The 27,659-nt window shown below is 41.4% G+C and overlaps 1 long non-coding RNA gene across 1 annotated transcript; it reads left to right on the top strand.

Moving 5' to 3' along the window:
• The first annotated feature begins 2,053 nt into the window (after positions 1–2,053).
• Positions 2,054–5,652, top strand: LOC133041463 (uncharacterized). Its single transcript, XR_009689246.1, has 3 exons — positions 2,054–2,145; positions 5,140–5,388; positions 5,556–5,652. It is a non-coding gene; the product is annotated as an uncharacterized LOC133041463 (long non-coding RNA).
• The last annotated feature ends 22,007 nt before the right edge of the window (positions 5,653–27,659 follow it).

The raw sequence follows: 27,659 nt of genomic DNA, 5'->3' as shown, positions 1-27,659 counted from the left end.
CCAGGCTTGTTCAAACTGGAAAAATAAGATGACTTTCTAAGAAAAACTATTTGAATCAAAAGAAAATATGGTTAAGGTGTTCCTGGAATATGAAATGATATGCCAACCAATTAGGGTAGGAAGAAATCTTTCAGTATTGCCCTTTTCTAGCTGATGTCATTTTAGGATAGATTTTGTCCAAAGATTCGCTAAAGGAATGAGAAAAGGTCAGTGTAATCGATGTTTATAGAACACCTACTATGTGCTGGGCATTTCATGGCACTAAGGAGCCAAACGCAAATGAGATGCAGTTCATACTGTTAAAGAGCTTGTAGGCTAGTAGTTGAGGCACAAACGAAAAAGCTCACTCAGAGTGAGAGATGCTGTGTGCGTGCTCAGTTGTGTCTGACTTTTTGAGACCCCATGGAGTGTGGCCCGACAGGCTTCTCTTTCCATGAATTCTCCAGGCAAGAATACTGGAGTGGGTTGCCATTTCCTACTCCTGTGGATCTTCCCAATCCAGAGATTAAACCCGTGTCTTTTGCAACTACTGCATTGCAGGCTGATTCTTTACCACTGTGCCACCGGGAAGCCCCAGAGTGAGAGATACAATAGCACAAATAAGAGGATGAGGGAGAGTGAGGATGAAAAGGAGGAAGATAGCATCTCTAACTGATGAGGTCTGGTTTGAGCAGATTCTTGAAAGAGGACTCAGAGCTTTCCAGGTTTGGAAGGTAGGTGGGAAAGGATGTTCCTTTCCCTGGCAGAGAGGACTGCCTAGTAGGAGGTATGGAGATGGGAAACAGTGCGATGTGTTTGGTAGTTAGCACAGGACAGAACAAGCCTGTGGCGAAAGATAAGATGGCGGGGATGAGATCATAAAGAGCTTCACTAGCCACTCATAGGAGTTTGGATTGTTTGTGGCAGTGGGAACCTTTAAGTGTTTGAGGAGAGTAATGTAGTAATTTAGGAAGACCTGCTGTCCAGAATGATTGCTCTGCTGTGAAGATATAGGAGGAGAATAGGGCTAAAGTGAGTGGGCCTGGAGGCAGATACAAGAGTTCATGGATGATTGCAACAGATAGATGAGAAATGATGTGGGCTGAGGCTAGGAGAAGAAGAGATGATTGAATGAAGCTAGGCAACTTTGAAGACCTCCCATGAAAGCTGAGAATAAGCAAATAAGGTGGGTGCTATAGAATATGGGATAGGCTACCCACTCCAGGACTCCCGGGCTTCCCTCGTGGCTCAGTTGGTAAAGAATCTGCCTGCAGTGTAGGAGACCTGGGTTTGATCCCTGGGTTGGGAAGATCCCCTGGAGGAGGGCATGGCAACCCACTCCAGTGTTCTTGCCTGGAGAATCCCCACAGAGAGGAGCCAAGCAGGCTACAGTCCATGGGGTCACAAAGAGTTGGACACGACTGAGCGATAGAACATGGTGCCTGAGGTAATTCTCAAATGACTCCTCCATTTTGGTTTTAGATACAGGAGCCAGCTCCACAATTGAAAAGTAAAGATACTGTCTTCCTTAGCCAGTGGGGAGAAAGTTCCAGAATTAGTGTCAGTTTGGGTATCACAGAATCAGATAAGGAGCTCAGCAGAAAATCCTACAGTGCGGCACATGATGACTCCATCACCCAGGATGGCTCATAAGAAGGGACATATAACATTTGCAGTCTGTGTGATTTATGTACTATGATCTGTATAAGACGTAGCATACAAGATAAACCTTAGAAAGGATGTATTTCAAATGCTATCAGACTAGGGACTTTACTTACCTAACGAGTAAGAACAAGAAGTGACAGTTGAGTAAGTTTCCCTGATTGCCAAACGTGTTGGTAGTTTCTCAGATTGTGGCTGCTGTGGAAAAAAGTCCCTTCTTCTGCACTTCCCCTCTCTGGAGCCTCGAAGTCCTGGGAATGAAGGTGAGGAGGGTGAGTTTGAGTGAGTTCTGAGGATGGGTCAGGATGACTCAGGAGGTCTGGCGTGTGCGTGTTGGTTGAGAGGAGAGGGTGATCACAGGATGGGAGCAGAGCAGGCAAACTGCTGAGAAGTGGGCCGTCTTTGTTGGTGGCAGGACTTCGAGGCAGCGGGGCACTGTTCGTTGAGTTTTGAGGTTTGGGGCTGAGGGAAAATGAGGTCAAGCCCGTGAACTTTCTGCCAGGGGTAAGTTCCAAAATTCCGTCTGCAAGTTTTTGTCAGCTGGATTCAGAATGCTTAGGATTAACACTTGCTTATTTTTCTTAGAAATCTGTCATTATCCTTCCAAGGGACAAAATGGGCCATATTCTAGTGAATTAGTAAAGGTGAACTTCTGGGATTGTGTTAGAAATGCTGGCTTCATCTCCTGTGGTTAGTTTCTCTGATGCTCTAATCTATTAATAGCAATATGCCACCAGCAATCCTAGTGCCTGGTGCTTTACATAGATCCCCATTCATTTCTGCAACAGCGCTGTCAGGTAGGTATTATTTCAGAGATAAGAAATCTGCAGCCCGGGAGGCTGATAAAATGCCCCCCGCTGTGCGGCCAGTTAGTGGGGGAGCCAGCATTCAGAACCTGGTCTGTCTGACTTGAAAGGTTTTGGTCTCCTCGCTCCCTCTCTCCTCCCACCTTCCACAGCAGGGAGCGAACAGGCTGACTCGGCAGGCACAGCTGAAAGCTTTGTCAGTTAGCAAGATGGTGTCCACAGCCTGTGCGTGTGGGAGCTTGGCCAGCAGCTCAGCGCTGTTTTTCTGACACTGGCTGGGCTGGCAAGTGACTTCTCTCAGGATTCTGACGGAAGCAGAGGGTGGCGACGTTCAGTGCCCGAATCACACTGCTGGCTGGCCTTGACTTCAGAGGCCAGCGTTCCTGTGATTGTTCTCTCAGGCGTTAATTTATGGGCCCTGCTAACCGGCAGGCCGGGTGTCTTGGCCAGAGAGAAAGGTGCGTGTGGAGAATGGCAGGCCACCAGGCAGCTGTCGAGAGGCCTGTTTGGTGAAGGGTACCTGAGGGCATGGGGACCAGGCTCTCTTCCTCCGAGGGTTCTCCCTGGGTGGACAGCAGGCACCCATTTCATGTCAATTACACGTGACAGGATGTTCTCAGTGGGAGATGAGGAGACTGTGCAGAACTTAGGTGTTACTATTAATCATTGGCATGATTTTAAAAATTGGATTATATGGGATTTTGGGGGGCTCAAAAACTAATCTGGGATTTTAAAGTCATTCAGGAGATAGTTTGGGAGCACTGACTCTGTTTTAAGCACTCTTCTAGGCATCGGAATATACCATTGGTTAAAATAGACAAAAATGATTGCCTGCATCAAATTTGAAAAGGCAACTTTTCTAGGGATGTGTATACTTACAATCAATTCTGCTCATTTCCTGAGTCTCAAATAAGTGAAAAGTAGTAGGCTTTGGAGGTGAATAAGAAGTTACTTCACAGTTCCAAACATAGAATGAAACAGGATGCTTGAGATCATAGTATGAAGCAGAATATGATAAATCCCATAGTGTAGATATTAAGAAAGTAAAGTGGGCACTCAAAGGTAGAACACATATATATTTTTTTAATATCTATTTATTTGTTTTTGGCTGTGTGAGGTTTTGGCATATAGGACCTTTGTGGAGTCACGTGGGAATTTTTGTTGTGGCACGAAGACTCTCTAGTTAATGGCTTGCAGTCTCAGTAGTTGAGGTGCATGGGCTTAGTTGCTCCAAGGCATGTGGGATCTTTGTTCTCCAACCAGGGATCAAATTCATGTCTCCTGCATTGCAGGGAAGATTCTTAATCCCTGGACCACCAGGGAAGTCCCCCAGAACACCTATTTGAATATCAGAATTAGACCTTTTGGAGGAGGTGGCATTTATGTTGTTTCTTAAAGGATAGGTAGGTTTTGACGGTGGGGAGTAATGGGAAAGTCATATACAGTGGGAAGATAAGCATCGTGAAAGTGTGGGCATGTTTGAGGATGATGGAGAGGCTGACTTTGGGAAATGGAAGCTGGGAAAGTAGCTTGGGTGATACTGTGGAGGGCAAATAAGTAGCTGGATCTTGGTTTTGTAGAAAAAGGGAAATCATTTGAAGTTTACGAGTGTGGAAAAGACATGACAAGAACACTTTGGGAGTGGGGAAAAGAGTCATTGATCTTTGAGCAATGATGTGCCAGGCACTTTAACATACATTGTTTATGTTCTCATGAAATAAGCCATCATTTAAGGGAGCAAACTGAAGGTTAGAGGGCTTGGGAAAATCCTGAAAATCACACAACTAGAAAGAGATGAAACCAGGATTTGAATACAAATCTGTCTGGTGGTAAAATTTTCTTTCCCCAGTAATAGTGCTTGCTAAGTCCAGGTGAGAAGAAAAAGAGTTTGAACTAGGTTGGAGGCAGTGAGAATAAAAGGAGTTAAATGTTAAGGAGGATGGGTTGGAATAATATGTTGGAAATGGGTATTAGAAAATCTCTTAACAGAAATGAAGAACGGGAGAGAAGGGAAGGTGAATAGAGGGAAGGTTTTCATTTAGTGGAAGAGTGGCATGATTAATGGAAGCTGGGAAGTTGGGTGGAAGAACTAGTTTGCAGAGGAAGAGAATGAGTTTGGTTTTAAAGATGTTTGCTTTGCGGTATTGGAGAGACATCCAGATATCCGGCTAGAAGATTACAACGGAAGTCTTAGCCCTTGGTTTAAGAATTGGGAGCAATCCACGGGGAAGTGATTGTTCAATTGGATGATATCATTGGGCAAATAGGGGAAAGGGTCAACCGTGACTAGAAACTGGTTTTCAGAATAGAAAGAGTCAATGAAGGATATTAATCTTATTTTTGAAAATATGGCCACATTAAGAGGACATGAGTGTTTGATTAACACCGATAGCCGAGGACCTTGAGGCTGTGGATTCTTAAATGTTCTGCAGTGACTGCCATGTTCCCTTATGTTTGTTTGGATAACTTTTGCATCATTTGCATAAGTGACCTAGAATGGCTTGTTGGCATCACAGTAGTGTTGTTGCATGTTGATGCCTCAATCCCTCCTATCTGTGAGGCTCAGGGTGTTCCTAACAGTGCAGTAATGACTCAAACATAGGCACTCCCATTTGGGAATGTTTGAGTAACATCTCCTAAAGAGCCCTGTTTTTTGTTTTCCTTTCTCATCTTTTCCATTTAATTCCTGTAGAAGAACATAATGATGACTGTGGTCCTGAATGAGAAGGTACTTTGGAAGAAGGCATGGTGAAGGCTTTAACCCACGGTACTCTGTGATCTTGGATCTTGGTCTTTCTCTTAGTAAAGAGTTGGAAAACCAGTTCAATCCACTTTTGAGAGATTATGGAGAAAGGCAAATTCAGGCAAGTGATTCATAGATTAAAAGTATCATGAAAAACAGGAAATGAAGAAGCAAGACTATAATCAATCCTAATAAATGGTAAGTAAATCCTCCCCTCACATGTGGAAAAAATTGGCTGTGAAGAGGCATGAGGTCCCTTCTAAAGTATCAACATTATTGAATATATGAAGTGCTGGTTCATGATGTTTCATTTACCTCAAGTCTGCTTTTATTTCTCCCTCCACATTTTTGTGTTTTTCCCTCAGTTCACTTGCTCGTGGGCTTTGCTTTATTCCTGCTCAGTGACCAGAGCCCACAGTGGAGGCTGGAGCAGAGTGAGCATTCAACATATACTGTTGAGTCCATCAGGTCAGAAGTCTACTCCATCAACCCCTTTGTTCATTTTCTCATTGGATACCTTATTGAGTATTTGTTATGTACCAGATTCTGCGCCAGTTCATGAGGATAAAGAGATGAGTCAGAAGTTGTCCCTTCCCTAATGAAGCTCATAAAATAGTGACCCAACAGTGACATAAGCAGAGTTACAGTTTCACTGGATAAGCTTAATAACAGACACAGGCTGTTATTAATAACAGCACAGTTGACACAGGCTATAGCAGGGAGGGGGAGGGAGAGGTCAGAGGAGGGTTCCAGAAGAAGGAAGCCTCACTTCCTGTGCTGCAGAGATCTCCAGGTATTGATTATTATTATTATTATTATTTTGCTCTCTCTTATCTTAAACCTCTTCCTCTTTGCTGTCTCTTTCCCACCAACCTTTAATCTTATTTAAGCCTCTACCATCATAAGAAAAGCAACTCTCCTTGGCATCTCTCCAGCATCCCTCAACTACTTTTATCCTTTCTTACCTTTTACTTCCAAGCTGACTGAATTCTGGCCCTCATCTTCACCTTTCTCTCAAATTGTTCTCAATAAGGGCCACAAATGGCATTTGGGTTGCAAAACCCAATGTAGACTTTCTAGAACTCTTATTTGTCTTCTTGGTTGCATTTGCCACACTTTTGACACCTCTTTCATGATCTTCCGCCTCCTTGGCGTCTCTTCCTCCCCAAATCCTGGTTTTTCTTTGGCTTCCCTGGCTGCCTCTTCTCCTTACAGGTTATGGTTTAAAGGTTGGTAAATGTTGGAATTTCTCAGAGATCTTTCCTAACTCTGTATTCTCTTCTTGAGAAAATTTATCTACTCATGTGGTTCTAGTACTGTTTCTATTCTGAAGATTCCCATGTGATTTTCTCCAGCCAAGGTTAGTCTTCTGAACAACCGACTTTCATTCCTACATTTATTCATCTACCCAATAATTATTTACTGGTGCCTACTATGGGCTAACACTGTTCTAGAGAGAGAGATTCAACAGCGAACAAATGGACCAACGTCTTTGCCTTTGTGGAACTTGTATTCTACTAAAAGAGACAATTCACTTATACACAAACACACACATTCTGTCAAAAGTGACATAGAGTAAAAGCAAGCTAGCAAGTGCTGGAGTGTGAATAGGAGGTTTTGCTCTTTATGAAGGGCAATCGGCAAGTCCCCTCTAATCAGATGACAGTTAAGTAGAGATTCAGATAAAGAGAGGGCAAGGGTGAGCCATGCAGATATTTGGGGAAGAGTTCTACATCAGAGGGAAGGATCATTACGATCATTCTCCATCATCCTTACCTAGAATGAGTAAGAAATCCCAGATGATGATACTCTTCTACCCTGGGACTAGAGGGGGATAATTGGGGGGAACAAGTGACTTAATGTCACTTCTATATTTTCCCTTCTTCCCCTTATACTCAACAAATGACCTTTTCTTGCTTAATGTAGCTGAATCATACAGGTGGGCTAGGAAGAATTAAAATAGTCTCTGTAAATTGCTGGCTATCCCAGAAACCATTTGGTAACAATTATCTTCCCCCACAAAACCACTCCTCCACCCATGTTCCTGCTGACCATGACAGGCTCTCACATCCACCCTGTTTCCCAGGCCAGAGACAAGGGCATCACCCTCCCTCATCCCCAGTAGCAGACTCATCACCAAGTTCCTGTAGGTGGCATCATCTCTCAGGTCTCTCCATTCCCCCCAATCTCTTTCGCCTCTACATGAAATCACTTCCGGTCACGTTTGGTCTGGATGGCTGCTCTGAACTCCCTGCTCGTTTCCTCTCTCTTGTTAGCCCGTCCTCCAGTCTATTATCTGTAGGCCAGCTAGGGAGATGTCACTAAACAGAAATCTAGTCTAAAGCTTCAGTGTTTCCTCATTACCCTAGTATAACTCCTGTATTGGCCCCAGAACTCCATGTGAAATAGAGATATTTTGGTCTCTCAAAGGAACCATGTTCTTTCTAACATGTATATATCTGTATGTTTTCATGCTATTGCCTTTGGAGATTTCTCCCCTCCACACTCCCATTGCCTACTCCCATTTAACTCCTGCTCATACTTAGAGTCTTGACTTGGATGTCACTTCCTCCAGAAAACTTCTGACTTTGGTCAAGTGTCTTTGTTGGGTGCATCCTCCCTCCTCCAGTCACTGGGCTGTACTTGTTAAAGTGCTTTTCCCCCAAAGACAATGTCTGTTCTGTGACAGTAGAGACTGCATGAGTCTATTTTATCACTATAGCCTTATCTCTGTCATAGAGTGGATATTTGGTAGTTATTTATTGGATGAATGAATGAGTAAGTGAAATGATAAGTAAAATTAAAGGATGAATAAGAGCTTTCATCCTTTAGTTTTGCCACCACAAAGGGTTGGTGAAAACAGAGAGATTGTTCTGGGCTGAGAGGACAGCTTGAATAAAGACGCAAGTGAGCAACATCACGGTGGATGAAGGAAACTAAGCAGTTTGGTATTTCATTACATGATTATGGAATTAGCATGGAGCTTCAGAGGTAGTTTTGAGATACCAGCCAAATAATGGAGGGTTTGTGGGTCAAGTTAAGAGGTTTAGATTTGCTCTTGTAGGCAATGAGGAGCTTACAAGTTTTGCTTTTGGGTATTTAGTCCAGGCAGCTCTATGAAGATTGAATTTGAAGGTAGCAAGAATGGAGACCAGAGACTTCCCTGGTGGTCCCATGGCTAGGGCTCTGTGATTCTAATACAGGGGCCCCAAGTTCAATCCCTGGTCAGGGAACCAGGTTTCCCACATGTTGCTAAGACCTGGTGCAGCCAAATAAATAAATATATTTTTTAAAAAATGGAGAGCAGAAAAAGTGGTTAGGAGGCTGTACATTGCTTTCTGGTTCTGCCTTAAAATATAACACATGGTTTTTCATCCCAACTGCTAATCTTAAATTTTTACGGTAGTCAGAATCCTTCCATGGCCCCCAGGTCCTCAGCTCCCCAGTATTATAGTACTTTATGATTATGTAACAATGCATGGCAAAAAGGGATTTTTGTTGGTGAAATTAAGCTTATCAGTTTCCCTTAAGATAAATAGGGAAATATGTGGACTGGACTAACTCAATTGCATGACCTCTTTATCAGCAGACTTTTCCCTGGCTGGTTGCAGAAGTCAGAGTGAATTGAAGCATTTAGAGGGATTCAGTGTGAAGGAAACCCTCTGCTGTTGGCTTTGAAGATGGAGGAACTGAGTGCATGCTCTAAATGCTAAGAGAGGTCCCTTGCTGAGAGCCAGTAAAGAAACAGGATCCCAGAACTACAAGAAAAGAACTCAGTCAGTGCCCATGCGAGCATGAATGTGGTTGTTCCTTAGAATCTCTAAATAAGAACTCAACCTGGTCCACCCTTGGATTTCAGCCTGTGATACAGAAGTGGACCCAAACTTCTGATTGCATGTGTGCTAAGTGGCTTCAGTTCTCTCCAACACTGTGTGACTCCGTGGACTGTAGCCCCCGGGCTCCTCTGTCCATGGGATTCTCCAGGCAAGAACACTGAAATGGATTGCCATTCCCTCCTCCAGGGAATCTTCCCTACCCAGGCATCAAACCCACATCTCTAGGGTCTCCTGCATTGGCAGGTGGGTTCTTTACCACTAGTGCCTCCTGGGAAGCCCCTCGGATGGCACAGCTGTGAGTTAATAAAGGGATATTTTAAAACAGTTAAGTTTGTGAAAATTTGTTATGTAACAGTAGATAACCAATACAAATCTCAGCAAGATACTCTTGTACTACTGTCAGTTGTTCATGGAAGAGTGTTAGCCATATCTTCTTTTGTTTTAGAAACAATTCTCTTTAGAATGAATTATAATAAATAACAATGGACATCTCATGTGATGCCCACAAACACCTCAAGTAAATGGCACTATTGATCATCCTTATTTTACAGATGAGCCAACTGAAACTCAGAGGAGATACCAACCTGTTCAAAGTCATTCAACCAGCAGTTGGCCGAGTTGGAACTTGACCTCTGGTTGCCTTAGTCCATCATATAGATAGACTTGTCAAAAGTTTAGTGATCCCATTTGTACTCACACATTCAGATCCCATTTTCTCTGAGATGGGTTCAAGGGTTTTGATTACAAAGTGTAGGACTGGACAATCAGAAAGATGTTCAGGTTCAATTTGTGCTCAGTTTCTCTTTGAGATGGATTAGGGAATCATCTTGGACATGATACCAATTTATTCTCCTCTGTGTTTTGTTGTAATTAGACAAGGAGAAGGAAGAAGAAAATGAAAAGTAGTTGGAAGGAAATGGTTAGAACTAGCAAAAAAAAAAAAAAAAAGGTGGGCTTGATGTGGGTTTAAAGGCGGTTTGGTCACAGATGTGTTCAATTTCGCAATCCCGTTTCATGTCCATTCAAGCATGGACAGGTGTCCTTTTCTTCATGTGTTAGAGAACGCTTGAGGCTATCTGCCTTGTGCCAAGGGGGAAAAAAAGCAATTAAACATTTTAATATTTCCTGTCTATAAACTGCTCCCTGTTTTATTACTTCAAATGCACTGGATTTAAAAGGAGGTGTGAAAGCCTCCTGAGCCATTAATAAAAGGCTGCAGCTGCTCGAGGAGAATGATGCTGTGTTTTCAAAGGCATGATTTCTGGTCTGAGGACCTCCATCCGCCAACTGTTGATTTATGATGGTCCTGAAACTGATACAGAAGCATGAGGCAAACACTTACAGTGCTTCCAGAATGTATTTGGGCAGGATCCTTAGGATGAGTTCTTTTCCTTGGGGAAAATATAAAGGAATAAAGTGAAGAAATGTGAAAGCAGCTGTTCATGAATGGTACCAAGGAGAGTCAGCACAAAAAGAGTGAATCTTTTCCTACAGTTGGTGGTGAATTTCATGTGGTTTGGGTTGTGAGATTTCTGTCCTTGGATGCACAGAATAAACAGTGGGGATTCAGTGATTGATTTGAGTCTTTGAGAGCTTCCAGTAGAGACACATCCTAAAGTTAAAAGGTACAAACCAAGATGCGGTTCTATCAATTCTTCCAATCAACCAAAAGGAACCAAAGCACTATTTCCCAAAGGCCTTAAACTTTATTAAAGAAAAAAAAAAAAAAAAAAAACGCATTTAGTTTTTCTTTTCAGGGATGGTGGATAACAGAAATCAAAGGATGAGGAATGCTGGAGATTCGGTTCAATCTAACAAGCTTTTGTTGAGGGATAGCGCATGTAAGTTCCTGCTGGGTGCTGGCTGGGGAAGATGCAAAGAAAGCCTCCCCTCCCCACACTTTGTCTTATGTAGGCAACTTGGTGTTCTGTATGGACGTGTTATTGACTATGCCAAAGCCTTTGACTGTGTGGATCACAATAAACTGTGGAAAATTCTGAAAGAGATGGGCATACCAGACCACCTGACCTGCCTCTTGAGAAACCTGTTTGCAGGTCAGGAAGCAACAGTTAGAACTGGACATGGAACAACAGACTGGTTCCAAATAGGAAAAGGAGTACGTCAAGGCTATATATTGTCACCTTGCTTATTTAACTTATATGCAGAGTATATCATGAGAAACGCTGGGCTGGAGGAAGCACAAGCTGGAATCAAGATCAGTTCAGTTCAGTTCAGTTGCTCGGTCATGTCTGACTTTTTGTGACCCCATGAATCACAGCACGCCAGGCCTCCCTGTCCATCACCAACTCCCGGAGTCTACCCAAACCCGTGTCCATCGAGTCAGTGATGCCATCCAGCCATCTCATCCTCTGTCATCCCCTTCTCCTCCTGCCCCAAATCCTTCCCAGCATTAGGGTCTTCTCCAATGAATCAATTCTTCTCATGAGGTGGCCAAAGTATTAGAGTTTCAGCTTTCAGCATCAGTCCTTCCAATGAACACCCAGGACTGATCTCCTTTAGGATGGACTGGTTGGATCTCCTTGCAGTCCAAGGGACTCTCAAGAGTCTTGAATCAAGATAGCTGGGAGAAATATCAATAACCTCAGATATGCAGATGACACCATCCTTATGGCAGAAAGTGAAGAAGAACTAAAGAGCCTCTTGAGGAAAGTGAAAGAGGAGAGTGAAAAAGTTGGCTTAAAGCTCAACATTCAGAAAACTAAGATCATGGCATCTGGTCCCATCACTTCATGGCAAACAGATGGGGAAACAGTGGAAACAGTGGCTGACTTTATTTTGGGGGGCTCCAAAATCACTGTAGATGGTGAGTGCAGCCATGAAATTAAAAGATGCTTACTCCTTGGAAGGAAAGTTATGACCAACCTAGACAGCATATTAAAAAGCAGAGATATTACTTTGCCAACAAAGGTTCGTCTAGTCAAGGCTATGGTTTTTCCAGTGGTCATGTATGGATGTGAGAGTTGGACTATAAAGAAAGTTGAGTGCCGAAGAATTGATGCTTTTGAACTGTGGTGTTAGAGGAGACTCTTGAGAGTCCCTTGGACTGCAAGGAGATCCAACCAGTCCATTCAAAAGGAGATCAGTCCTGGGTGTTCATTGGAAGGACTGATGATGAAGCTGAAACTCCAATACTTTGGCCACCTGATGTGAAGAGCTGACTCATTTGAAAAGACCCTGATGCTGGGAAAGATTGGGGGCAGGAGGAGAAGGGGATGACAGAGGATGAGATGGTTGAATGGCATCACCGACTTGATGGACATGGGTTTGGGTGGACTCTGGGAGTTGGTGATGGACAGGAAGGCCTGGCGTGCTTCGGTTCATAGGGTCGCAAAGAGTCGGACACGACTGAGCGACTGAACTGAACTGAACTGATGGACATATTAACATCTTTCTGAGCATGCTGGAAAGATGTTTCTTAAGCTTAAGTCATTTCCATGCCACTTTTACAATTTTGGTTGTGAGTCACCTTATTATTTATCTTATATTTACTTAAATAATTCAGCCCACAGTTTACTTAAATAAATTCAGCCTCATCTTAAATGGGTTTTCCAGGTGGCTCAGATGGTAAAAAATCTGCCTGCAGTGTGGGAGACCCGGGTTTGATCCCTAGGTTGGGAAGGTGCCCTGGAGAAGGGAATGGCTACCCACTCCAGTATTCTTGCCTGAAGAATCCCATGGACAGAGGAGCCTGGTGGGCTACCATCCATGGGGTTGCAAAGAGTCGGACACGACTGAGTGACTAACACTTTCATCTTAAGCAATGAAGTATCTCTGACATCACAGGTCTGGGGTGCTGGTTAAAACTCTTCAAATGTATCCTCAAATAAATAAAGCTTAACTATATCTTTGGAGAAGGAAATGGCAACCCACTCCAGTATCCTTGCCTGGAGAATCCCATGGATGGAGGAGCCTGGTGGGCTACAGTCCACGGGGTCGCAAAAAGTTGAACATGACTGAATGACTTCACTTTCACTTTAACAATATCTTACCTGAAACCACTGGGTCCAGCAGTGTTTAGAAATTTCGAACATTTGCAGATTTCACAAAGGTCATAAGGTGCATGTGGAACTGTATGTTCTCTAACCATCACAGTGGGGGGTGTGGGTGACATCCTTTAATCAAAAAACACATCCACAGAAAAGCAGGTGAATATTTTTACACTAGGAAGAAGGTGGAATGAATAAAGGTGTAAATTGCTTCACTTCAGTTCAAGTCAGTTGAAAAACTTCAGTTTTCATAGTTTTTTTTGCATTTCATCGCTGCAGATAAGGAATTGTGTGGTGTAAGTAGCATTTAAAAATGTTTGTGTACTATAGAAACAGAATTATCAGTAATATTCAAGGCATGAATTATATAACCTTTCTCTCATCTATACAACTGGGCTAAACTTTAAAAATTTTTTAATTGAAGAATAAATTTAACATACATTGAGGAAGAGCTTGACAAACACTGATTTTAAGCACATAGCCCAGTGATTTTTCACAGGTACATATGTACCTGCATGACCACCACCCAGACTGAACACTGAACACTTTTGGCACCCAGAAGTTTTTTTCTGTCTTTTCCTAGTTAATCCTCCTCCCAGATAATCATTGTCTTGAGTTCCATGTGTGAATATGTATACATGGAATCTTGTAACATATACTTCATTGTCTCTGGTTTCTTTCCCTTAGCAAAATGATTGTGTGATTCTTACATGTTATTGCTTTATCAACAGTTTGTTCCTTTTATTGTTGCATACTATTCTAGTGTCAACTTCTGTTAATATAACCTCTTAGAATGTTGTATGCAAATGTTTTAATGCTTTCTTGGGATTGAATTGTTCCCTTTCTTTCTCTTTAAAAGACACTCACATACAAAAAACTTTTATTGGGAAATTTGAAAGCAGCTGACACTTGTAAATGCTTTATCAAGATTGCACCCTTTTCAGTTGACCTAGAAGACATAACTCATGTTGAGATGCTATGTATCCATAGTCATTAGAATAATTTCCTGTCTTGTTTTGGCCACTTTGGTGAGTGGACACAAGCTGCTAGCTTCATCAAATAAAAAAAGAGACCAGGGAGATTCTGGAGAAACATTTTGATTCAAGTTTTGGATAGTGTCAAACTTCAGAAAAGGAAATTAGAGCCTGTATTGTAATACAGCTAGATTAGAAGTCATGGAAGGCTCTTTAAAATGAATTTTATACTGAGCTTGAGATAGCGTTTCATGTTCAGGCTAGCTCTTTGTGAGATGGAGTGACAGGGATGAGCTGGGAGCGATTATGGGCAGGTTTTGTTTTTGTTTTTAACTTCCTCTTGAGTTCCTTCACAGCCTGGCTTCATTGAAAACATTTGAGATGGTGTGAATTACTGGAACATGAGAAGTACTTGTTCCCAAAATACAAAAACACATTCCAGAAGCAAAGAGAAAAAACTTCAGACTTCTGCCACTTTAGCTTGTTATGGAGAATTGAGAGTTGAATGACCCAACAGGACAAGTTAGGAACTCATTTGCTTGGGTCCTTCTAAAGCATTGCCCTGTGATCTTGATTTAAATCTGGAGCACTGGGTGTGGAAATACTCATTAATCTTTTTAAAAAAATGTATCAGAGGGGCAAAAAATATTTAAGAAAACTTATATATGCATTTCATCCACATTTTCTCTTGAGATATAAGACAGCAAAATAATGTGGGTTTAAAATCCAATCTCTGTCATTGCTAACTGTGCAATCTTAGGAACACTAACATCTCTGATTCTCAGTTTTGATCTTGCTTGTTTTTTCTTTACAAGCAGAAGCATCAAAAGTGAACCATCTCAGGCAGAACTGTGCCAGTGAATTTTAAAGTAAGAGCTAACGATGATTAAAGAGCTTCTCATTTCACAGGCAAGAAAACCCAACCCTCAGCAAACTCACTGACATAGCATGTTTCTACAGTGTCTTTATTTGGGGTCTCAGGTTATGATGTGAACCATAAAATTTCTCTGGATCTTTCTTTGGCTGTTTCCAGGGCAATTTCAATAAAAAGATCTGTCATAGTTTGTAGGAATCATTTTCCAGGAACTCAGCAGAAGACCAACAGAAGTGGCCCTATGATTGTGTTTCCTGGTCGTTATTCTTTTGGTGGAATGCTGGAGTAGTTCATAGAGAGTTAATTGTCTGAGAGGTTGAGTATGTTCTTCCCCAAAGAGACAAAGGGGTAGGGGCAAAGAAACCCAAGAGAATATTCATTACATGTAATTGAAAGCTAATCATCTTTTCATGGATAACTACTCCCCAGAAAAAACCAGCCAAACCACTTAAAACCATCCACGAAGCTCACTGGCCAGTTAGGATAATAGTGCTAAAAAATATTGCTATCCTGAATTTATTTGATTACACCTTGTTTTATAGGCTGCCTGTGGTTAGTTCAGGTTCAAATGCAGGGCCAGGGTTTATTTTTTCCCAACAAATTCTTTTCCTTTTCTCTCTTGCTCAAATCTAAGGGTATTTAGCACAAGAGGAATGTACCAAGGCTTCGAGAAAGAACATTGTTGAGTTGGAAAGAAAATGACCTTGGTCTTCATTGAGAATTGCTTGATTTTATCAGCTCTGGTCCGGAGAGGCAGGTAGTAAAACACCAATTTGATTTTGGGAATACTGCTTGGAGACAAGGGAGAAAGGCTCCTCTATAAAATATTTTCTGTTTGTCCTGACACCTAAGACAAAATCTTTTTCTTTGTTTCTGCAAAGGTGATTAAAAATACAAGTTTTCAGAAGAAATTCTGAAAAACTTCAAATCTGGCAAATTGTTTTCTGATTTGGACAATGGTGACTCCTTACTCTCAAAATACTTGATAACTCAAATTTATTTCTGATTCTTACTTCAAATCACTTGAAGATAAATTCTATAAATATCTGTTGAAAAATTAAAAGATTCAGGCACTGTTCTTGGTGCTTCTTGTATAAAAATGAATGTGATCAAGTCACATGCAAGTCCTCTATTAAGGAGACTTTTCTGGATTTTGCTTCCTTAAGTCATTTTGCATCTTAGTCAAAAAAGTATGTTCAATGTGGTTTTGATTTGCATTTCTCTGATAATGAGTGATGTTGAGCATCTTTTCATGTGTTTGTTAGCCATCTGTATGTCTTCTTTGGAGAAATGTCTGTTTAGTTCTTTGGCCCATTTTTTGATTGGGTCATTTATTTTTCTGGAATTGAGCTGCAGGAGTTGCTTGTATATTTTTGAGATTAATCCTTTGTCTGTTTCTTCATTTGCTATTATTTTCTCCCAATCTGAGGGCTGTCTTTTCACCTTACTTATAGTTTCCTTTGTAGTGCAAAAGCTTTTAAGTTTCATTAGGTCCCATTTATTTAGTTTTGCTTTTATTTCCAATATTCTGGGAGGTGGGTCATAGAGGATCTTGCTGTGATTTATGTCAGAGAGTGTTTTGCCTATGTTCTCCTCTAGGAGTTTTATAGTTTCTGGTCTTACATTGAGATCTTTAATCCATTTTGAGTTTATTTTTGTGTATGGTGTTAGAAAGTGTTCTAGTTTCATTCTTTTACAAGTGGTTGACCACTTGTGGGTTGACCCAGCACCACTTGTTAAAGAGGTTGTCTTTTTTCCATTGTATATCCTTGCCTCCTTTGTCAAAGATAAGGTGTCCATAGGTTCGTGGATTTATCTCTGGGCTTTCTATTCTGTTCCATTGATCTATATTTCTGTCTTTGTGCCAGTACCATACTGTCTTGATGACTGTGGCTTTGTAGTAGAGTCTGAAGTCAGGCAGGTTGATTCCTCCAGTTCCATTCTTCTTTCTCAAGATTACTTTGGCTATTCGAGGTTTTTTGTATTTCCATACAAATTGTGAAATTCTTTGGTCTAGTTCTGTGAAAAATACCGTTGGTAGCTTGATAGGGATTGCAGTGAATCTATAGATTGCTTTGGGTAGAATAGCCATTTTGACAATATTGATTCTTCCAATCCATGAGCATGGTATGTTTCTCCATCTGTTTGTGTCCTCTTTGATTTCTTTCATCAGTGTTTTATAGTTTTCTATGTATAGGTCTTTAATCAAAACCACAATGAGGTACCATTACACGCCAGTCAGGATGGCTGCTATCCAAAAGTCTACAAGCAATAAATGCTGGAGAGGGTGTGGAGAAAAGGGAACCCTCTTACACTGTTGGTGGGAATGCAAACTAGTACAACCACTATGGAAAACAGTGTGGAGATTTCTTAAAAAACTGGAAATAGAACTGCCATATGACCCAGCAATCCCACTTCTGGGCATACACACTGAGGAAACCAGATCTGAAAGAGACACATGCACCCCAATGTTCATCGCGGCACTGTTTATAATAGCCAGGACATGGAAGCAACCTAGATGCCCATTAGCAGATGAATGGATAAGGAAGCTGTGGTACATATACACCATGGAATATTACTCAGCCGTTAAAAAGAATTCATTAGAATCAGTCCTAATTAGATGGATGAAACTGGAGCCCCTTATACAGAGCGAAGTAAGCCAGAAAGATAAAGAACATTACAGCATACTAACACATATATATGGAATTTAGAAAGAACAATAACCCTATATGCAAAACAGAAAAAGAGACACAGAAATACAGAACAGACTTTTGAACTCTGTGGGAGAAGGTGAGGGTGGGATATTTCAAAAGAACAGCATGTATACTATCTATGGTGAAACAGATCACCAGCCCAGGTGGGATGCATGAGACAAGTGCTCGGGCCTGGTGCACTGGGAAGACCCAGGGCAATCGGGTGGAGAGGGAGGTGGGAGGGGGGATCGGGATGGGGAATACATGTAACTCCATGGCTGATTCATATCAATGTATGACAAAACCCACTGAAATGTTGTGAAGTAATTAGCCTCCAACTAAAAAAAAAAAAAAAAAAAAAAACTATGTTCAAAAACAGGGATCAAGATAAAGGGATCACCTCTTTTTCAATTTAAACTCCATGGATGATGTCTCTTTTGAGATGTTAAAATGACAGACATTTTGTTTATTACAGGTGTATTTTCTTTTCCTTTAAAAAACATGGAACACGATTGTTTTTGCTGGTGAAGAATGAGTGGGGTTCTGGGTTTTTCATGACCAAGTGAAGTAACTTGAAGCCTTAGTGCTAACAATGAAAGTGAGATTCCCTTTCATGGAAGGGCTGGCCCTTGCAGAGTTCTAGTCTGGCTGATCCAACAGGTTTTTATTTCTTAATGCTTTGAGCACTGTGAGTCAGAGGGAGAGGAGGTGGAGAGGCGGGGATGTGAGCTCACTATAGAGAGGCTGGTATTAGAGGAGAAGGGAGGGATGTTTTTTGGACCCAAACCAAAGAAAGGAATGGCTGTTATGGAAGCATGAAAACCTGAGCACTGTTGGGAGTGGCTAAGCTGTTTGTGGAGCTGGCTTTGGGGCCTCAAGGCTCATCTTCCTTCCACAGGGAGGAAGATCACTGGCTACCAGCTTAAAGAGTGAGCTGGTTTTGGAATTCTTGTGCTCTTTGCCTTTCTCTGCCTGGAAACTTGACTTGGCAGGAGGGAGTCTCCCCTCTTGACTCACCTACACCACACTTCCTTTCATCTGAATGCTCTCCACAGTGAGATCACACTGGTGACCTCATCTGGATTCAGGAGCCAGAAGAGCAGGGAAGAGCTTTAACATGTGAGGATCTGCCCATGATCACAACGATGGGCACAGGATGCCATGATGTCATTGCAATGGCACCACAGAAGTGCATGGATGCTTTCCCTGGCCCCCTCTTGGCCCTCAATTTCAATTAGTTGATGGTTCAGATTCTTCCAGAAGTAAACTTTTTGTTTTTTTAAAACCAGATTTGCCAGTCTCATGATAAATGGACAAGATTCTTCTACCTTTATTAATGGGGGAATTATGAGAGGGTGCATATGAAGTAAGACCTTTGCAAACAAGTAACAGAAATGTTTCCCAGGTGGCACTAGTGGTAAAGAACCTGTTGGCAGTGCAGGAGATGTAAGAGACATAGTTTCCATCCCTACATTGGGAAGATCCCCCGGCGAAGGAAATGGCAGCCCAGTCCAGTATTCTTGCCTGGAGAATCCCATGGACAGAGGAGCCTGGCAGGCTACAGTCCATGGGGTTGCAGAGTCAGATATGACTGAAGCAACTTAGAACACAAACAACAGAAATGTGACCTGAATTAACTTAGGCAAAAGGGAAGGGCAGGGATATAACTGGGTTTCCAGGATCACTGGAAACAAGTACTCAGGTTTCTTCAAGTCTCTCTTCTAGCTTTCATTTTTACTCCTTTTCACATGTTTTCCTACAGGCCTCCTCTACAAGGTCATCATACTCTCAGTCTCAGCCCCTAAGCCTTGATACCAGAGAGAGCTTCTCCCTTTTGGTTAATTCCCAATTTGTAGAAGTTTGGGGAAGGTCCATGTCAGTCTCTGACCAGTGGATGAGGTGCTGTAACTGGCATTTGTCATCTGGACCATGTAGGGGATCAGGGGAGGAATATTTCCTGAAAGAAACTGGAGACAGGAGCGAGGGTGGAGCTCACCAAAAGAAAAGGTGCTGGGGAGATAAAAGAATATATTCTCATTGCTGTTGTTGTTCAGTTGCTAAGTCGTGTCTGACTCTTGGTGACCCCATGGACTGTAGCACGCCAGGCTTCTTATCCTTTACCATCTCCCAGAGTTTGCTCAGACTCATGTCCATTTAGTCAGTGATGCCATCCAACCATCTCATCCTCTGTCATCGTCTTCTCCTCCTGCTCTCAATCTTTCCCAGGATCAGGGTCTTTTCCAATGAATTGGCTCTTTCCATCAGGTGACCAAAATATTGGAGCTTCAGCTTTAGCATCAGTCCTTCCAGTGATCCTCATTACAGAACAAAAAATGGAATATAAGATATAAAAAAGAGAAATTTTAGTCGAGGCTGGATCTGAAAGATTTGTCAACTTATATAATTAAAATTGATTAACTTATAGTTGATGGTATAAATTTATAACTAGATCTTTGGTTAAAATTTTAGCCTTTATTGTGGGAGGCAATACATTTCATGATGAGATGAAAAACAAAAAGGAAAGACTTATTCCCCTTATATTCAGGCCCCACACCAGAGTTTCAAAGTAGAAATAATGTGACTAGTTTCTTTTGAAAGTGCACATCACTTATGACTCAGTGCCAACTTTGGGTTAAATCCAGAGGTATTTGGTGTCCAGAAAAAGAGAATTTCTCAGTTTCGTGGTTCTGGATTCTCTGAAGATAGCTTTACTCCTGGAGGTGTCAATCACTCAGGGTTTTTATAAAACTTTACCAAATTTAGTTTCTTTGTGGGCTGCCTAAAACTACACCTACAAATGGGTAACACAGAATTTCATTTCATTGTTTTCTTTAAATGTTTATAGCTTGCATCTATAGAATCTTTATATGTTTTAGTGGATTTTTTAAAATGGAAATTTAGTTGATTTACAAGATTATATTAGTTTCAAGTATTCAAGCATAGTGATTCAGTATTTTTGTGGGTCATATGCCATCAAATCTATTTGAAAGATAATGGTACAATAACCTGTGCCATACAATATATTCTTACTGCTTATCTCTTTTACACTGGACATATTTTGTCTAAAGTGTTAGTCAGTCAGTTGTGACTGACTCTGTGCGACCCCATGGACTGTAGCCCACCAGGCTGCTCTGTTCATGGGATTCTCCAGGCAAGTATACTGGGGTGGGCTACCATTTCCTTCTCCATTTTGTCAAAAAATATTCCCTAATTAGTTCCACTAAGAAAAAATGGTGTTGTCCCGTCCAGGTTTTTTTTTTTTTTTTTTTTTTTTCAGTGATCGGCACTTACTTTATTTATTTTTTTTTTTTTCACATTTATTTTTATTAGTTGGAGGCTAATTACTTTACAATATTGTAGTGGGAAGTCCAGGTTTTGAAGAGGGAGTAGAAGGCTAAGTCAAAGGACAGAGGAAGATCATTTGAAGCACTAAACTGATTATTGAAGATGTCCACGTCCAAGAATGAGAGCAATCTTGATGCTGTTTGGAAGAGATTTCTGGCCTTTGATTTAAAAAGTGGAATGCAAAGCATGTTGATATTCAAAATGTACCAGTAACGCAGCAACCCCAGGGAACATGGCAGAGTCCAGGCAGTGAGTGTTTAGGCTGCTTGGAGTGGGGGGGCTAAATGCCCCTGAACCTTCCCTCAGGCCTCCGTGGTCCTGCCAATGGCTCCACATGAGATGCACCACTGAGAAACACGCGATCTTCTATTGTGTGGTTTATCTTTGTTTGTTCTTTAAATCTTCTCTTCGTTAAACCTTTCTTGTATCTTCTAGGTCTGTGCCTCCATTTTCTTCTGAGATTTTGGATCATATTTGCTATCATTATTCTGAATTCTTTTTCAGGTAGATATCGCTTATATGTGGAATCTAAAAAAATGCTAAAAATGAACTTATTTACAAAACAAAAGGAGAGTCACAAAGGTAGAAAGCAAACTTATGATTACTGAGTTGGGGGGGAAGAGGGAGAGGGATAAATTGGGAGATTGAGATAAACACACTGCTACATATAAAATAGATAATTAATAAGGAGCTATTGCATGGCACAAACAACTGTACTCAGTACTCTGTAATGACCTACACAGGAAAATCTAAAAAACAGTGGATATATGTGTATGTATAACTGATTCACTCTGCTGTACGTTAGAAATGAACACAACATTGTAAGTCAACTATACTCCAATAAAAATTTTTTATAAAAGCATGTCAACACAAAAGGGCAAATGAATCCTAATCCTGTTTTCATAACCGAAGGGAAAATGAGTCTGATTGTCTGAGCCTTTTTGCCTTTAGTACACAGTAAATAGTTGACAAGCTGGGAGGTATCACTTAGAGTTATAGGAACTGAGGACTTAAAGGGCTGCATGCTCAGTCGCTTCAGTCATATCTGACTCTTTGTGACCTCATGGCCTGTACCTGCCAGGCTCCTCTTTCCAAGGGATCCCAGACAAGAATACTGGAGTGGGTTGCAAATCCCCACTCCAGGGGATCTTACCAACCCAGGGATCAAACCCACATCTCTTTTGTCTCTTGCATTGCGGGTGGATTCTTTACCACTGAGTCACCAGAGAAGCCTAATTAAAGGGAAATATCTATGCTGCTACTGCTAAGTCACTTCAGTCGTGTCCGACCTTGTGCGACCCCATAGACGGCAGCCCACCAGGCTCCCCCGTCCCTGGGACTCTCAAGGCAAGAACACTGGAGTGGGTTGCCATTTCCTTCTCCAATGTGTGAAAGTGAAAAGTGAAAGTGAAGTCGCTCAGTCATGTCGAACTCATAGCAACCCGATGGACTGCAGCCCACCAGGCTCCTCCGTCCATGGGATTTTCCAGGCAAGAGGACTGGAGTGGGGTGCTATGCCCCGTGCTATTGCCAGTGCCTTCTCCAGAGATATCTATAAAGTTGTGCATATCTTAGATGTGCTTTATCTCTTTACTAGGAGCTTGTTTAATTGCCATTCAACAGTTTACTTTGAATGAAGCTACCAGTTGAGTTTTTATGGTTCAAGCACATTCAATGATAACCAAAGGGTTTTTTATGCAATGTGTGTATGTGTGCATGCTTAGTCATGTCCAACTCTTTGTGACCGCTGTGGATAGCCTGCCAGGCAATACTATTGATTAAAAAAGGATTAGTTGAGAAGAACTAAAAGCACACTAAGAAAATTAAGATTAGTAATTTCTTATCAGTTAATTTAAGCATAGACATGTAGAGTGAATACAAAGAATTATAGGTAGGACTAAATCATGATCTTGGGTAATCTCTCTGTTCTTCCCTTGAACAAGAATTAAATCATTAGTCAGGTTTGCTTAGAATAATGTCTCTTTTCTGTCCTGGGCATACTTTTTCTTTGGTATCACTAGATCTGACCGCTCAATTTAAAAAACTATTTATTTATTTTTAATTAATTAATTAATTTTTGGCTGTGCTGGGTCTTCGTTGCTGGTTGAGGGCTTTCTGTAGTTGCGGCGAGTAGGGCCATTCTCTAGTTGTGTGTGTGGGCTTCTCATTGCGGTGGCTTCTCTTGTTGTGGAGCACAGGCTCTAGGGAAGTCACGCTTCAGCAGCTGTGGCTCGCTGGCTGTAGACAGCAGGCTCAACAGTTGTGTTGCTTAGTTGTCTCAAGGCATGTGAAATCTTCCTAGACCATGGATGGATCCTATGTCCCCTACATTGGTAGGCAGATTCTTAAACCACTGGACCACCAGGGAAGTAGTAAATATGTAATACATTTCAGTAACTCCTTAGTCTGTCTGCAATTACTCAGGCTTTAAAGCATAGAATCATTCTCTTCCACCTGCTCAAATCTCAACAACTACATTTCCATGATCATGGCTTTACCTTTGGTGTTTATTCCGCTCTCAATTGCTATTACACAAATTTATGCAAAATAAGTTGAATTTCTTAGCACACCTTACAAGGGTCTTCCAAAGCTGACCCGGCCTGCTCTCCCAGTTTCATTTGTCATCATTCTATTCCACCTACAAAAGGTTCTGGCTACCTACCAGAACCTTCTGTAGGTTACCTACTCTGGGTTACCTACCATTACACATCAAAGTTTCACATTACATTCCTGCTCTTCTTCTTAGGTTCTGAACTCAGGTATATCCATCTAAGCCCAGTTTGAATGCCATTTTAATTGGTGAAATCTCCCTGACAGCTCCCAATATCCCCCTGGCTAAATTCTATACAAACCTTGGAATATCACATTTTATGTTGCTGATTATAATGTGGTGGAATTTATTTTCAGTCCAAAGATTTTGACCCCAAAATCCATTATGTGAAAAGCATATTTATTCCTTCCTCCCTCTCTCTCTCCTTAGCTCCTTCTCCCTCTTTTCCCCTCCTACCTGCCTTCCTTTTCAAAGTTAACTTAAACCACACAATCCTGTCTTTTATGTCCAATGTCTATCCAATATCTCTGTTACTGTTCAGTCATTAAGTCATGTCTGAATCTTTGTGACTCCATGGACTGCAGTACACCAGGCTTCCCTGTCTTTCACTATCTCCTGGAGCTTTCTCAAACTCATGTCCATTGAGTCAGTGATGTTATCCAACCATCTCATCCTCTGTCACCCCCTTCATCTTTTGCCTTCAATCTTTCCCATCTTCTGAGTCCTTCCCAATGAGCAGGCTCTTCTCATCAGATGGCCAAAGGATTGGAGTTACAGCTTCAGCAACAGTCCTTCCAATGAATATTCAGGGTTGATTTCCTTTAGGATTGACTGGTTTAATCTCCTTGCAGTCCAAGGGACTCTCAAGAGTCTTCTCCAGTACCATAGTTCAAAAGCATCAATTCTTTGGTGCTCAATTTTCTCTGTGGTCCAACTCTCACATCCATACATGACTACTGGAAAAACCATAGCTTTGACTATATGGACTTTTGTTGACAGAGTGACATCTCTGCTTTTTAATATACTGTCTAGGTTTGTCATAGCTTTTCTTCCAAGGAGCAAACATCTTTTAATTTCATGGCTGTAATCACCATCTGCAGTGATTTTGAAGCCCAAGAAATAAAATCAGTCATTGTTCCCCCTTTCCCCCCATCTATTTGCCATGAAGTGATGGGACCAGATGCCATGATGGTAGTTTTTTTTTTAAACAATTTATTATTTTATTTATTTCTGATTGTGCTGGGTCTTCACTGTTGCCTGTCAGCTTCCTGTAGTTTCAGTAAACGGGCTTTTCAATGCAGTGGCTTCTCTTGTTGTGGAGCCCGGACTCTAGGGTACTCAGGACTCAGTAGCTGTAGCATGTGGGCTCAGTGGTCGTGGCACATGGGCTTAGTTGCTCCTCAGCATGTGGAATCTTCCTTGACCGAGAATCGAACCTGTATCCCCTGCATTGGCAGATGGGTTCTTATCAACTGTGCCATGAGGGAAGTCTGATCTTAGCTTTTGAATGTTGAGTTTTAAGTCAGTGTGTTCCTCTCCTCTTTCACCCTCATCAAGAGGCTCTTTAGTTCCTCTTCACTTTCTGCTGTTAGAGTGGCATCATCTGCATATCTGAGGTTGTTGATATTTCTCCCAACATCTCTATTTGAATGTTAAAAAGAAAACTGAAATACGGTTTGTTAAGAAAAAGAAGATCTGGGTTTCCTCACCTCTTCCTCTCTGTCTGCTCTAACAAGGGTAGTCTTTTCCAGAACAGTTGATGGTAATTCCATCCTTGTAATTGTTCCAGTGGGAAAATCTGGAGTCATTCTTAACTACTCTCTTTGTCTCACACCCTACATCCAGTCTATCAGGAAGTCATGTTGGCTTGATCTTCAAAATGTATCTGGGGTCTGACCACTTCTCATCTCTGTCTGCTACCACCATGTTTTCTTGACTAGATTACAATAGCCTCTAAGCCATCTTCTTTATTCTTTATTCTACAGCATTTTACAGCTTCTAACATACTCCCTAACTGGCTTTATTATATTACTTGTTTATTGTTATCTTCTCAATCTAGAATGCAAGCTCCTGAGGGCTAGATATGTCTCTTTGTCCCTGCTGCGTCTCTAGCACAAAGCGCATAATACATATTTGTAAGTAAATTAACGATTTTGACTCACTGGAATGAACATGTCTCTTGTGGATCTTGCTTTCCCACTACACATCTCGGGAAAGGTTTGCAGCAGCTCTTTAGGCTGTGATGGTGCATCAGAGAATAGTCCTCTTTTGTCCTCTCTCTACCTTTAGAGTGTCCCAGCTAGCATGGCTTTTTCATGACTCTGCCGATTTTGTTTCAGTTTTCTTCCTTTTTAAAAAAATTATTTTAAATTGGAGGATAATTGCTTTACAGTGTTGTACTGATTTCTGCTGTGTAACAGTGAATCAGCCATAAGTGTATATATGTCCCTTCCTTCTTGAGCCTCCCTCCTCCTTCCTATCCCACCTCTCTAGGTCAGCACCAAGCCAAGTTCCTGGGCTAAATAGCTGCTTCCTGCAGCTAGCTATTTTACCTACGGCAGCATATATATGTATATATGTATACATGTCAGTGCTACACTCTCAGTTTTCATGTGCAGGAGTCCCGGATGTGGCTAGAGCCCCTTGCAGATGGCCCAGCTCCCTTCATGTTGCCTACAACCCCAATCTGCTGTCTTGCCAGGGAACCACACTGAGGGGTCCACCAGTCCCCCACTGCCTCTGACTTATTGACACTTGCCTCTTTCCATTGTAAAGCAATCAAGGTTCTCCTATCTCTGTCCTTAAGGATACTTCTCTCTCTCTGAGAAGTCTATAGTCTTCACTTGAGTGAATTTGGGCTTTCCCCTACACAAGGAAACAGCTTTGTCTTCAAGGAGCTTCTGTCTTCTCTGAAGAAAACTTTGGAAATGAGTCACAAGGCCCTAAGTACTTTGAAACAGGGCAGGAAGGGGACTTTTGATCTCACTCTTCACACACGGTACTAGAGTTCTAATTTTACTGCTCTTTGCCAATCGCCGGATATTAGTATTACAACAGTCCTTGTGTGCCTGGAGTAAATCCCATTTTTGCATGCCGGATTATTATTTTAATACATAGGTATGTGAATTTCATTTAGGAGTTTTTCGTTCAAGCTTATTCTGATAATTGTCAGTAACTATGTCAGTAGCAGTGGTTGTGTGTGTGTGTGTGGTTTGTGTGGTTCAGTGTCAGATTATATCAGCTTTGTAAAGGATCAATAAATGAGGAGGATTTGTGTCTTTTATGCATCCTGGAATTGTTTATAGAGTGTGGCAAGTATCTATTTCTTAAAAGAATGCACCATACAATAGGTTAACTCTGGAGAATTATTTTTAATGACTAGTTTTTAAAATAAAATTTTCTTTTTATTTCTGGTGGATTAAGTCTATTTAGGCTTGTTTGTAAGTTTCACATTGCCATTTGATTGAAACTGTGATTTCACTGATATTTTAAAAGTGAAACATTGAGTGAAACATAGAATTATTTCTAGAGAATGATCTCTTTTGAAGTCTTCCTGGTGATGTTCCTTTTTCCTATTTCTGCACTAATTTATAGCCTTAATTTTTTCTTTATTCATCCTGAAATAGAGAGAAATCTCTTTTTCAACTCAGTGTTTGTGATCATTCAGGGTTTGTAGACTGTCTTTCTTCACTGACACTTCTGGGGCTATATGAATTCTCTCCTAGGATCAAAATCAGTGAAAATTTGATTATACTAGGTATCGATGGGCAGGTCTTCTTGTCCACTTTTTCGGATCAGCCAGACATTCATCCAAGGCATCTCTGTGTACAGAAAAGGGATCTGGTTTTAATTTCTACTTTCTGCCCCTCCTATTTGAACAAGCTTTCCTCGGTGGTTTCTGCAAAATACTCATTAGAATATCAAGAGTAATGTTAGTAAATTTTTATCCAGGCAAAATAATTTAGCCAACGATGGATACAAATTTAAACATGATGATTTCCTGCAGGGTATCTCTAAACTGTTAGATGTACTGTGAATATCCAGGGAGTGGTTATGCCTTCTTGCCTCAAATTCTTTATTCACAAAAGCTTCTTCAAGGAAAACCATTTCATGGAGCTACTCTTCTGTGAACCTTGTTTTGAGAACTTTTGGTGATAGAATAGAGTACTTGGAAATCTATAGTGCCAAG

This window comes from Dama dama, chromosome 3 (assembly GCF_033118175.1).
Source record: "Dama dama isolate Ldn47 chromosome 3, ASM3311817v1, whole genome shotgun sequence".
Lineage (NCBI taxonomy): Eukaryota > Metazoa > Chordata > Mammalia > Artiodactyla > Cervidae > Dama > Dama dama.
Note: the sequence above shows the minus strand (reverse complement) of the source record. Positions and strands in the feature narration are given on the sequence as shown.